Here is a 14,155-nt window from a genome sequence, read left to right on the forward strand (position 1 = left end):
ATCATAGCGGTCCATGCATCTCTCCATGTTTGAGTGAATGAGGTCAAGGCGGAAGTATAAGTTCCCCAAGAAGAGGGGGGCCAGAGGGATCTGACTGCCACTGCAGAGTTTAACAGCCAAAGGGAACACCAGAGGATTGATACCCTCCGTAGGGTTGCTAGGGAGAACCAAAAAAGAGATGAAATAACTGACAAAGGCGGCCAGGTACAAGTCGCTGCAGTAGCCCGGCCCAACTATGGAGTTGCGGCTCTCCTCTGTAATGTCGCCCACAACCGGTTGTAGGTCTTGAAGAAATGTTTCAGCCAGGACAAGATCATGCCAGGAGGAGAGGGAGGGGAAGGGGAAGGGGAAGAGGGGGATGGGGTTGGGGCAGAGGTGGATATGGAAACCACCAAGGTATTGGCTCCTAGAATTGCAATTTGTAATGCAAAAAATATGATCAAGTTGTGTATCAAGTTCTATGTTTATTTGCTATGTTAATAATAACTTCAATGCATATCCCTGATTTTTGCTATATTTTCTGTCTGATAGATATGATGGATATTCAAACTGGGGCCAAGGTGGTGGGCGTGGCAATGATGGATATTCAAACTGGGGTCAAGGTGGGTATTCAAACTAGGGCCAAGGTGGTGGTCGTGGCAATGATGGATATTCAAATTGGGGCCAAGGTGGGCGTGGCAGAGATTGGGGGTACCGTGGTTAGTATGCTACTCTATGTTTCTATTTGCATTCATAATGTTCTTGTGCAATATTGGCTATTGGAACACAAGAAGCTAGTCTCAATTTCAGGCTAATAGCTTTTGCACTTCTCTTTTCAACTAACTCAGTGTAATAATAATTGAAAATTTTATTTTCAGTATCTTCATAAATATCTTAGTTAAATAACTGAGTATTCAATTTTTACTAGTAGTTTAGTCAATATTATTTTGATCACAATGGTGTGACTTCTCGATTTGAATATTTTAAGTATCTACAAAAGACTTGGAATATAAAATTCTAAATTCTATTTTTGGTAATGGTTAATTCATGAGAAGTATTAATGTATTGACTTAGTTTTCAAATAATCCATTCAGTTGCATATTCTTTACACTGTAAATGGAATTGTGATACGAATTAATGCTCTGGTAATGCCAATGCTTGTGTTTCTGTTTGAATAGTTTTTTGGTTTTATCATTTCATATGCCTCGGTTTTTTTGACAGGTGCCGGGTATGAAAGAGGGAGAGGTGGAGGGGACAGAGGAGGCTATGGACGTGGCCGTGGACAGATGGGCAGGGGTCCAAGGAGTGATGGCAATCAGGCATAATGATTGGGGGTTGGTGTGCTTTGCTCTAGCTGAATGTTTGCCATGGCTTAGCGGTTATCATATTTTGAAGTCTGGTTTGGAAGTTTTGAAATTATGACTTTATGTTCTTTAGGGTTTTTAAGCATTGATTTTGTTCTTTTTGTGAATAAGGGCAAAGCTTGTTTTAAACTCTGTTGCTGCTTTTTATGTTAGCCAAAGAGCGAGTAGCCAATTTCTAATTGCTGTCAGTTTCACTCTTTGCAGTCCAAGTATATGCTTATTGTATTTATTCAATTATCTTTATTCATAGGTTTTTTTTTCTAAAGCTCGTCTCCCTTTTAGTCATGTTCTTTCCGTGTTATTTCTTGGCAATTTCTTGGTGATGTCATTCTTGTTTATGCTGTTGTGAAGCTTTGTAGTGCACTAAACGAGCATTTGTTGTGAAAAGTACCAACTTTATGGTATCAGCAATGTTAGGTATCATGAAAAATCTTTCATGAAAATAATCATGAAAGCTTTGTGACCTTTAAATTACACTTAGAATAAAATACTCAGCAATGCTAGGTATCATGAAAAACCTTTCATGAAAATAATCATGAAAGCTTTGTGACCCTTGGATTACACTTAGAATAAAATACTACACACTAATTAAGGTAATCCAAGGATCATAACTCTTTCATGATCATTTTCATGAGAAAATTTTCATGATCCCTAACTTTTCTCTAAAATAGTACACACTAATTAAGGTAATCTAAGGATCATAACTCTTTCATGATCATTTTCATGAGAAAATTTTCATGATCCCTAACTTTTCTCTTATGGTATTTGGTGTTAGGCATACTGAAGTTCATGTAATATTTGCAGAGACTGCTCAACCATTGCGTTACTCGACTTATCTGCATTTTTTTTAAGGTCCAATAAAATATCACTTGACTTATCTGCATTTTTTGAAGGTCCAATAAAATAAGATCATATTTCGATGCTTAGCTTGAGCTTTCACAGAAATTTGCTTGAGCTTTCACAGAAATTTTGGACTATTACGATTATTTAATGTTTGTTATGTATTTTGTGCAAATTGACGTGGAAACTAGGTCGAGAGAACAAAGTTATGAGATAAGCATTGCTGACCAAATTCACATTTTTTAATGCAAAAGCACACGACTTCGGAAAATACATTGTTCTTGCCTTTAGTAAAATCTCTAATTTTGTCTCTTTATTTTTTGCAAAAAAAACATTCTTAATCAGTCCATGAACATGTCTAGATTCATTAAACATGTCTAGATTCATTAAATCCTCTTGGCCTAATAGATGAGAAAGGCAGGTTCGTAGTGTTGACCAATGAAAGCGATAGTTTTAACTCTTATAAAATATGCATGTTTTATTTAATATTTAAAACAAAATTTACTTATCTAGAAATAAAAAAAGAAAAATGTTTTGTTATCAAATATCTCCGAATTATAAATATTGCAAAATTCAAATTTTTTGTCCATAGCTTGTACTTCCTCCGTCTCAAAATATTAGTTTCATTTCAAAAATCAATGACAAATAATATAAATTTCTTATTTTGTTCTTTTTTTAAAAAAAATTCATTAACAACACAAATATAATTATGATATTGATATTCTCAAAAAATATACTATTAGTGGGTAATTTTAAAAAATTAATATTTTTAAAATGCAATAATTGTAATATAAAAAAAAATTAAATTTTTTAAAAGGAATTATTAATTTGAGACAGAGAAAGTAGTAAGTCTCTTTTTCTCCTAAATGTTCAAATACTCTAATCATAAAAGTGAAAAATTCTTTCAATGTCTCGGAAAAAAAAAATCAATCTTATACAAAGGCCTAGTTAAAAATCTTCCTTGACTATATATCCTAATAATAAATTGTATATAAACTTTCAAAAATTTTATTTTGAAAAAAAAAAATTTATATACAAAAAATTAATAAGTATAAAAAGGTCTGAGATTTTGGTTTAAGCTTCTTTAAAATTTTCCATGTTAATGACGTGCTTCTTTACCCAATCAAAATTTTAGATGAAAAATGTTAAAAACAGTTTGGAAGAAAAAATTATATGATACTTGTTGGGCAAATACACGTGGTGTCTAAACTGAATTTGATTACCTTATACAATAAGATTTACAACTTTTATACATCTTTTTGGAGACAACAAAACATTTGTCATGATATGAATGGCGTCGAGTAACACCCAATAACTTCTCGCCTTTAAGGCGGTTCTTAGTTTTAAAAAAAGGGTCACTCCTCTGCAGGCTCTGATCATATTAGAGTTTACCGTTGAGTATAAATTATTTAATATGTAGAATTTGTCAAATATTTTATCTTTATAAAAAATCACATTAATCAAATATCGATAGCTACTTAATTGGATTAAATATCTGTCCATGCTAAGTATAATTTTCAAAATAAATTGTTAACGAAAATCTAATCCGATCAAATAGCTATTAATATTCGATCAACGTGATTTTTTACAAGAATAAAGTACTCGACGTGCTTTACATATTGATGGTTCGAATCATCGAAATAGAACCCGTGGTAGACTCACAGACCCAACGGTACTGTCCATTCCACAAAGTGAACTAAAGACAAATAGCCCCTTAAAAAAATGTAAACAAACAAAAAATATAAAAATACTTTGATACGTGAAAAAAGTATATTGAGATTATAGATATTTGGATAAATTATAAAAGACAAACTTTACTTTACCCCTATAGTTTGGGTTATGCACGGTTTATTCCTCAAATATTTGGAAATGATCACATAAAACTTACGTGATTTGTGGATTGAAATGCACCGTTAAACATTCCATCTAATTTAACAGTAAGTGTGAAACACGTTGTAGACATAAGGGGTTATACGCTCATTTTTTAATTTTAAGAAAGTAAATCGTACATAAAATAAAGTATAGAGGGTTAAAGTGCACTTTATTTTTCAAACAAATGACAAAAATACATGGATATTTTAGTTTTTTTTTTCATTAAAATCATTAACGGGTCTAACGGTGCACTTCAGTTCACAAATCACAAAAGAATTATGTGGTAATTTCCAAACGTTAAGAGGGTAAATCATACACGACTCAAACCCCACAGAGGTAAAATGAAGTTTGCCCAATTATAAATACTAGGGGTGTTTGCGGTTCGATTTTGGACGGTTTACGGATCAGTTTGGACCTGCCCGTATGTATGCAGTTTGGGAAAAATTCTGTTGGAAATAATGGTTTTATAGGCTTATTTTGGGCCAACTTTGAGTTAAAATTTTAGTGGGGCCCACACGTCTTTTGGGGTGGGTCCAAAGAGGTGACGTGTTCCTTACCGCATGGCAAATCATACGGTGAAGACAGTTCGTTAAAACCATTTATGAGTGAATGCAAAGTTAACATTATTTTTAGGTTCGTGGAATAGGAAATTGAAGAAGTAAAATGTAGGTTTCCTCGAAATGGTTATCCCACATTGAAAATTTAAGAGAATTTATGTGCGTGTATAAGTTCTAGGTGGCAACACTTGGGTTGGGCCCCAAGAGACACCCCAAGTTTGTAGAAGGGAGGAGTTACGGACAAAATGAACCTTGGCTCAAACCACCATATGCGCGTACGCCGTCGCTTATTCGGCCGAGCCGGGCACGGTTATGGGTTGGGTCGGTTCTAACATTAATTTTTTGGACAAAATTTATTTAAATTTTTTCAAAAATTCTTGTTGGAATTTTTTTTTTCCCTGAACGAAATTAATTCAAAATTTTCACCAAATTTGAATTCAAATTTTGTCCAATGAAACCTTCTCCGGTCTAATTTCCAACATATTTGAAACTACATAGTTCGGACAGATTCAAACAGTTCCAGCAGTTCGAACAGATCAAACAATTTCAGCAAATCTGTTCAATTTTGAACTACACCTATTCAATTCGAAATTGTATTTGTTCAGTTTGAATTTCATACATGTTTGGTTCTATAAATACCAGGCCATTTCCAACAGTCAAGATATCCAAAATTCACTTGTTTCCTTCCAGTTTTGGTCTCTTGCATAGATTTATTCTTCATATTATTTTAGGAAAAATTTGGAGAGCATAGAACACCGATTTTGTTCGCTGTACAAATTGTTTGGAGTGCTACTACAATTTGTGAAGATCATTGTATGCTGGAAGATAGACGCTATTTATCCGTAAGCACTAAAACGGAACGAACATGTCTTAAGGATAGAGTGTCACACACTCGACTTGATATATTTTTGTACTTATACATTTCAGTAAATAAATTCTGTAACTAATTTATTTTATTTGTTTGACTTTGTTTTAAGTTATTTATTTTACACAAAAGATTGTTCTAATTATCTTAAGACAGAATCGAATTATTCTGTTTATACAGAATTTTTCATTTGTTTCCGTTTCTTCTTTTCTTCTTTTTACAGAAATTAATATTCTGTAGTTTTACAAAATAATATTCTGGTTGGAAAAATAAATAATAGTAATATATTGTTTGAAAAATAGTAATAATATACTGCTTATTTTCTTTGACAACTAGTAGTAATATATTTTTAGTCATTAACAATTAGGTAAACTACCAATAGATCCTAATAGTTGGACCTAATTCTCATTAAGTCTTATTAAAAATAAGTCTTTGTAAACTTGTCGCTAAAAATAATTTTTTTTGTAACAATTTTTTATATATGTCGCTAAAAATTGATAATTAGTGACTTTTTTTGTCATGATTTTTATAAATTGTCGCTAAAACTTACAATTAGTGACATTATTTTATGACAAATTTTTTTCATAGGACCTATTAGATAATAAATTCATTTATTAGGATCTACACATAAGTACCCCTTAACAATTCAGAATATTTATTTGTGAAATTGGTCAAAAACTAATTTTGATTTTCAAAAATAATTTCTGAGTTTTCATTAATTAAAATTCTATTTTCAGTATTTTAATTTTTGAAGTGTTACAGAAATATTTTTCTGTGTGGAATTAATTTGTTTAAATAAATATTTTATTTTTCAAATTAATTGGAAATAAAAGTTTCAATTATTGTTTCTTTTATTTTTACAGAATTAAATTCTGTGGTTTTGGTTTAAATTTTCTGTGTAGTATAAAATTCTAATTATAATTTTGTTTTATAATTTAGAATCTATGGCTACTAAAACTAATGCTCAAACTAGTACTGGTATGGTGGCTGCAATTGTTCTAACCCCCTCTCCTGTTGTGACTGTGTCAATCAATCACGGTGAAATACCAGAGAAGTTCTTAAGAACTGATTTTAAAATATGGCAGCAGAAAATGCTGTTCTATCTTATTACTCTCAACTTGGTACATTTTCTCCGTGAGGATACTCCTACTCTGAAAGAGGATGAAACCGACCTGCAAGTGGTTGCTGCGGTCGATACCTGGAAACATGCTAATTTCCTTTGTCGGAACTACATCTTGAACGGACTTGACAATGCATTATACAACGTCTACAGTCCTATCAAGACAACAAAGAAACTTTGGGAGTATTTGGAGAAAAAAATACAAAACAGAAGATGCTGGCTCGAAGAAATTCATAGTAGGCAAATTTCTGGACTTTGTGATGATTGATTCTAAAACTGTGATCAGCCAAATTCAAGATCTCCAACTTATTCTGCATGACATTCATGTAGAAGGCATGTCTCCCAGTGAATCTTTCCAAGTTGCTGCTTTAATTGAAAAATTACCACAAGGCTAGAAGGAATTCAAGAACTACCTCAAACACAAGCGCAAAGAAATGACTTTGGAAAAATTGATTGTGCGTTTGAGGATTGAGGAGGACAACCGCAATTTAGAGAAGCGGGCTGGTAAGCATCTAATGGAATCTAAGGCAAATGTGGTGGAACATGCTCCAAAAGTAAATAAATGAAAAGTTTTTGGAGAAAGTTCTGCACAAGGCTCTATAGAAGGGGAAACTAAAAAATACAAGTTCAATGGCAAATGTTACATCTGTGACAAAGAGGGACGTTGGGCCAAAGATTGCCGTAGCAAACACAAAGGCAAAGGAAGATCAAGCAAGAAACCTGCTCAAGCCAATATGACTGAAGTGGACAAAATTTCCAATGGTGTAGATGACATAAATCTTTCTGTAGTTGTTTCCGAGGCAAATCTGGTCGGAAATCCTAAAGAATGGTGGGTGGACATTGGTGTTACTCGCCACATTTGTGCCGATAAAAAAATGTTCATATCTTATTTTGTGGTGGACAACGGTGAACAACTTTTTATGGGCAACTCATTGACTTCTAAAGTTGAAAGAAAAGAAAAGATTATTCTGAAGATGACATCTGGAAAGGAACTCACTCTCAACAATGTGTTGCACGTATCGGATATTCGCAAGAATCTAGTCTCCGGATCTCTATTGAGTAAAAATGGGTTTAGTCTAGTTTTTGAAAGTGATAAATTTGTACTTACCAAAAATGGGATGTATGTAGGAAAATGTTACATGGCTGATGGCCTTTTCAAAATGAATGTAATGACTGTTGTACCATCTGTTATTAATAAAGATACATCTTCTTCTTACTTGCTTGAGTCTTCAAATTTGTGGCATGGTAGACTAGGACATGTTAATTATGGATCTTTGCATAAATTAATTAATATGAAATGTTTACCTAAATTTGACATTGATTTAAATCATAAATGTGAAATTTGCGTTGAGGCAAAATTAACTAAAACTCATTTTCATTCAATTGAACGAAGTACGAAGCCACTTGAATTAATTCATAGTGACATTTGTGATTTTAAATCAATTCAAATTAAAGGTGAGAAAAAATATTTTATCACTTCATAGATGACTATACTAGATATAGTTATATTTATTTAATTCGAACCAAGGATGAAGTTTTGGAAACTTTCATTCAATTTAAGAATGAAGTTGAAAATCAACTTGATAAGAAAATTAAAAAACCAAGAAGTGATAGAGGTGGTGAATATGAATCACCTTTTGGTGAGTTTTGTAAAGAACATGGAATAATTTATCAAACCACCGCTCTTTACTCACCTCAGCAAAATGGAATTGCTGAAAGGAAAAATAGGACTTTAAAAGAAATGATGAATATCATATTAATAAGTTCTGGATTACCTTAGAACTTGTGGGGGGAAGCAATATTTTTTGCTAATTATATTCTTAATAAAGTACCCCGAAAGAAAGTAAATCAAACGCCTTATGAAATGTGGCATAGGAGAGTACTATCCTACAAATACTTAAAAGTGTGAGGGTGTTTGGCTAAAGTGGCTATTCCTAGTCCTAAAAAGACTAAAATAGGTCCTAAAACTGTTGATTGCATTTTCATTGGTTATGCCAAGAATAATAGTGCATATTCATTTTTTATTCATAAGTCAGAACATACTGAAATGCATGTAAATACTATTATTGAATCTCGAAATGCATCATTCTTTGAGTATGTATTCCCAAATAAGACTAGACAAGAGACTAGTAATAATAAAAGATCTTATGATGCTATTACTAGTCATGATCAAGAACAAGAGCAAGAACAACAGTAAGAGATAGATCAAAATGAGGAAGAGGAACCTAGACGTAGTAAACTTGCTAGAACCTCAAAATCTTTTGGTCCAGATTATCTAATATTTTTGTTAGAAAATGAGCCTTTAATTTTCAAAGAAGCTATGTCCAATCCTGAGGCTCCTTTATGAAAAGAGGCTGTCAATAGTGAAGTTGAATCCATCATACAAAATCACCCTTGGGAATTAGTGGATTTGCCACCAGGTCGGAAACCTTTTGGGTACAAGTGGATTTTCAAAAGAAAAATAAAAACGGATGGATCAATTGACAAATACAAGGCAAGACTTGTGGTCAAATAATATAGACAAAAAGAAGTTCTTGACTACTTTGACACATACTCACCAGTTACTAGAATAACATCCATTAGAATGCTAATTGCCATTGCATCTTTGTACAATCTAGAAATTCATTAAATGGATGTGAAAACCGCTTTCTTAAATGATGAGTTAGATGAAGAAATTTACATGGAGCAATCAAAAGGATTTTCTATTCCAGGAAAAGAAAAGAAAAGAAAAGAAAATATGTAAATTGGTTAAATCATTATATGGTTTAAAACAAGCGCCAAAGCAATTGAATGAAAAATTTGACAAAGCAATGATGTCAAATGGATTCAAAATTAATGAATGTGACAAATGTGTTTATATTAAAAACACAAGTAAGGGTTATATTATAATATGTCTTTATGTGGATGATATGCTCATCATAGGCAGTAATAATGATATGATTAAAACTAGCAGGAAAATGTTGAATAAACATTTTGACATGAAAGACATGGGGATTGCTAATGTAATACTTGATATGAAAATTACTAAAACATTATAATCTTATGCTTTGTCACAATCACATTACGTTGAGAAAATACTTGACAAATTTAGAAAAGATGATGATCATCTTGCTAGAACACCTGTAGATGTTAATTTGTTCATTTCTAAGAATGTAGAAAAACGTATTTCTCAATTAGAGTATGCCCAAATCATTGGGAGCTTAATGTACTTGATGGACTGCACTTGCCCGGATATAGCTTATGCAGTAAGTAAATTAAGTGGGTATATGAGTAATCTAGGAATAGAACACTGGAAAGCCATTATAAGGGTTCTTAGATATCTCCGATTTACTCGTAACATTGGGCTAAATTATACTACATATCTAGCAATACTTGAAGGATACTGTGATGCAAACTGGATATCAGATACTAGAGACTCAAAATCCACCAATGGGTCTTTACTCTTTGTGGTGCAGCTGTATCTGGAAATCTTCCAAATAGACTTGCATTGCTAGGTCTACTATGGAATCAGAATTTATAGCTTTAGATAAAGTTGGGGAACAAACAGAATGGCTTCGTCATTTCCTTGAAGATATTCAAATGTGGCCAAAACCGGTGTCTACCATATGCATACATTGTGATAGTCAATCAACAATAGGTAGAGCACAGAGTCATATGTATAACGGTAAGTCACGACACATTCGTCGTCAGCATAACACCGTGAAACAACTATTCTCTAATAGAATTATTTCTATTGAATATGTGAAGTCTAAAGACAATATAGTGGATCCATTAACCAAAGGGTTAACAAGAGAGTTAGTTGAGAATTCATCAAGAGGAATAAGACTTAAGCCTATTTATAGCGATCCCGGTTGTCCCTTTACTGTTCTGTTGTATTCCGGACTCGGTTCCGTAGAGTTGGTAGTTGTATCTATCTGGTTGTCGTCCTTTAATTCCATTTGTGTGAGTTTTAGGATGTTTTGGGCAAGGTTGTTACAGGTTGGTTAGGCCTTAGTTTCAATTCCTTGTTGCCCAGTTTTTAGGCGTTCCGCTCGAGCTGGTCTTCTTGCGCTCGAGCGGGGTTTACACACTTCCAGTATTTCGTGGCCCTGTAAAACTTCTGCAGGTGTGTTTTCTACGCTCGAGCGGGTAGTGCTCGAGCGGTATTGTTGGCGCTCGAGCGGGTAGTCCTTTTCCTGTAAAGTTCTGGGAGATGAAAATCTGCGCTCGAGCGGATTGGTTTTCACGCTCGAGCGGATGTGTTTTTGCTTTTGTTTCTTGGCGCTCGAGCGGTTATCTATGAGCTCGAGCGGGACCAGATGTTTGCGCTTTACGCTCGAGCTCTCTATTCTACGCTCGAGCGGGTCATGTGTATATGAGTTATCCGCTGGGTCATTTTAAATCACTTTTTCACTTTTCTTCTCTCTCTTACTTTCCCCAAAACCCCATTGTTGAGCTTCTCACTCTAGAACTCTACCTTCTCTCTAGGTATTGATCTAGTAGGAGTGATTTCCTCACCTTTGGCCTTTACAAAAAGGTTGTTGATCATCGAGAGCTATCTTTTGATCCGAGAAATTCGTGGTTTGGAGCATTTTCGTTTTCTTCACCTTCTTGGTTAGGAGTCATCTTTTGAGATAGGAATAACCTACTCCTCACTATGGGCTTTGTCTTTAAATTTTAGTATTTTGAGATGTTAGGGTTGGTTTGGTAATTTTGTGAAAGTTTGGAGCTTTTGTGTAAATTTACAAAAGTTGGAGTTTTAATTATATAAAACCTAGATGCATGTTTGGCATGGAAAAGTGAAATTAATGTTAAAACATTAATAAAAATGGAACCTAAGGGTTGTAATGATAATTATGAAAAATGCCCTAATTACATTGGTTAATTAATTCGTATAATTAATTATGAGAAATGAGGAATTGATTTGGAAAGGTATGAGATTAAAGGGTGTGGTTGGATTATTTATCGCTCACCTAGTTGAAATGTTGATTATATATCCATTGTTGCATTTATTTTCTGTATAGAAATAGCTGTTTTGGGCTATCGGTGGAGGATAGTCTTGATTGTTGTAGACAATGCATGATGATTAGGCAAATTGAAACTAATCACCGGAATGTGTCATTGAGTATGACGGTTGAAAGAATACCTGAAATTTATGTATTGTGTGATGATGCGTATAATTATTGTTTATATGCATTGTGTCGTGTTGGAGGAGATAGGGGATGTACTCCACGGTTTAGAGGAAGATAGGGGATGGACCTCTAAACCGGATGTTGTTGGGAGAAGATAGGGGATGGACTCCATAGATAGAGCTCATATGCTTATCTAGTAATGTGTTGACACAGCTCATATGCTTGTTCTTGGAAGTGTGATAGTGCTCTTATGCATATCTATGGAAGTGATGATATAGCTTGCATGCTTATCTGTTGGTGTGTGATATAGCTAGTATGCTTATCTATTATGAAATGGGAAAGCGTTTAATATGAGTTACTGTCTCATATAAGTTGTTTGGCCAGGTTCTGAGCCATGGTTATAAGTTGAGAATTGAAAAGAATTGGAAAATGGACTGTAACATGAACTTGTATGTCATGAAACTGTAAAGTGTTATAAGTGAAAGTATCAGTGTTAGCCATCTATCAACTGCTAATCTTTTAGTCACTGTTCATATTTGGTTTAGTGTATTTCTACTTGGCTGTGGCTCACCCTATATGGGAACATCATTTTCAGGTACAGGTAGCATGCCACCTCCAAGGACATAGCTTGGGAGGCTAGAGGCGGGCAGACTTTTGTTGTCTTATTTCCTTTTGATGTATTACATGTAAATCCAAGCCAAGGGCTTAATGTGTAATTGAGTTAGTACTCTTTTTTTGTAACCAAGTGTTAACTTGGAAAGCTGTAAGCCCGTAGGGCATTTGCTGTTGTTGTTAACATGTAATACTTTTGTAAAGAAATACTCTGATGAATTGAAGAATGTGGATCTTATATATATAAATGCATGTCTAATGAAATGGGTTTTATCTGTTATTTGAGGGCGTTACACTATTAAATAAGAGTTACCACAACGGTAACCCAGCCTAGTCGACTGGAGATCCCAAGATCCAGGTTCAAAGGGACAACCGAGTTGTGTATGACTCATAAAAATCACTGGGGAGTCAAACCATGTCTGCAGTATTTTAGGTTAAGTAATAATTTTAATGATTCTTATATCTAGGAATACCTAGTGGAGTATGACAAGATACTCTTCATAAGAATCACCTATATGAGTGTGAACTGGGCCGGTTCTATGAGATTTGTGAAGGGCTACAATTCTCTAGAGCACTCATGAAGGACTAGGTTGTTCAGGGCCAAAATGAACACCATAGTGAGAACGAAATTGTGTCTGGTAATATATTGTGTGAGTTTGTAACAACCCCGACCCATGATTAACGTTAATCCATGAGTTCATATGATTAATACGTTATTAAGATCAAATTCTGAATTAATTACATGTGTGTTGTATTATTTGTGTTTATATCTGTTTAACGTAGGAAAGATCTGTTCATGTTTTCATTTCGGTTTACGAATTGAAGGCTTTGTCGGCATCCGATTTAGAAATTGACTTGATTTATATGTTAATTAGAATTTTTAGAATACTATGGTAGGTTCAATTGAAGTTCGATTCGAAATGATTTAATGAGAATAATTGAATGTCTAATTGAGTATTCTGACCAACTACTTAATTAAACCATTACTTTAGCCTATATAAGGCATTGATAGACCCTCATTCATACTTTTACACTCTCATATCTTCATTCTTAGTGATAAAAACGTGAGAGAATGAAAGAAAAGAGGAGACTTGAGCTCAACTAGGGTGATTGCTAGAGAATTTGGAGGAATTGACTTGAACTTAGCTAGAATTTGAGTCATTAGGAAGAATCACTCAAGAACTCAAAGAATTGAGACTTGTAGATAAGGAATTCAACCTTTGAATTGTGTAATTACCTCATTTAAGTTGTGAGTTCAGAGGAAATGAAAGATTAGTGCATGAAATGAACTAAAGAAGTGAGAAAGAAGAAGAACAGAGCTTGCATGTGCATTTCATGGTGATTTTTAAGGTTGATTTCAAGTAAATTCTCCATGCATGTCATATTCTAAACTTAAATATGAAACTTTATCTTGTTTTCCATTAATTTGCCTCAATTGATTATGCTTTGGAAGCTTTGAAGTCAAGAAAGTACTTGCATGTAAGTCCATGTGTTGTTTTATAAGTTTCAAGTTTGATTTTACTCAATTGACATATTCTTAGGCCTTGATTTTGTGAAATGATCTTTAATTCTTAATGTTTTCAAAATTTAAACTTGTTTTCTCAAGTTTTGGGGCCAAGAGTTGTGTTTTGATGGGTTAGATTCGAGTTTTGAGCAAGGAAGAGCAATCTGGAAATTCCAGAATTTTGCTTTTCGCTCGAGCGTGAGATTCTACGCTCGAGTAACCACCTTTGTTTTTGCATCTCCGCTCGAGCGACCAGAAGTTCGCTCGAGCGTGAAATGCATGCTCCCAGAAGTTTCATGTTTTGCAGACCGCTCGAGCAGCGAGAGTTGCA

At 33.9% G+C, this 14,155-nt stretch overlaps 1 long non-coding RNA gene across 1 annotated transcript; it reads left to right on the forward strand.

Annotated features, from left to right (window-relative positions):
* The first annotated feature begins 575 nt into the window (after window positions 1-575).
* Window positions 576-1,608, forward strand: LOC145807901 (uncharacterized). Its single transcript, XR_014351307.1, has 2 exons — window positions 576-698; window positions 1,201-1,608. It is a non-coding gene; the product is annotated as an uncharacterized LOC145807901 (long non-coding RNA).
* The last annotated feature ends 12,547 nt before the right edge of the window (window positions 1,609-14,155 follow it).

Source organism: Camellia sinensis, chromosome 14, assembly GCF_055761805.1.
Source record: "Camellia sinensis isolate YWXY chromosome 14, ASM5576180v1, whole genome shotgun sequence".
Classification (NCBI taxonomy): domain Eukaryota; kingdom Viridiplantae; phylum Streptophyta; class Magnoliopsida; order Ericales; family Theaceae; genus Camellia; species Camellia sinensis.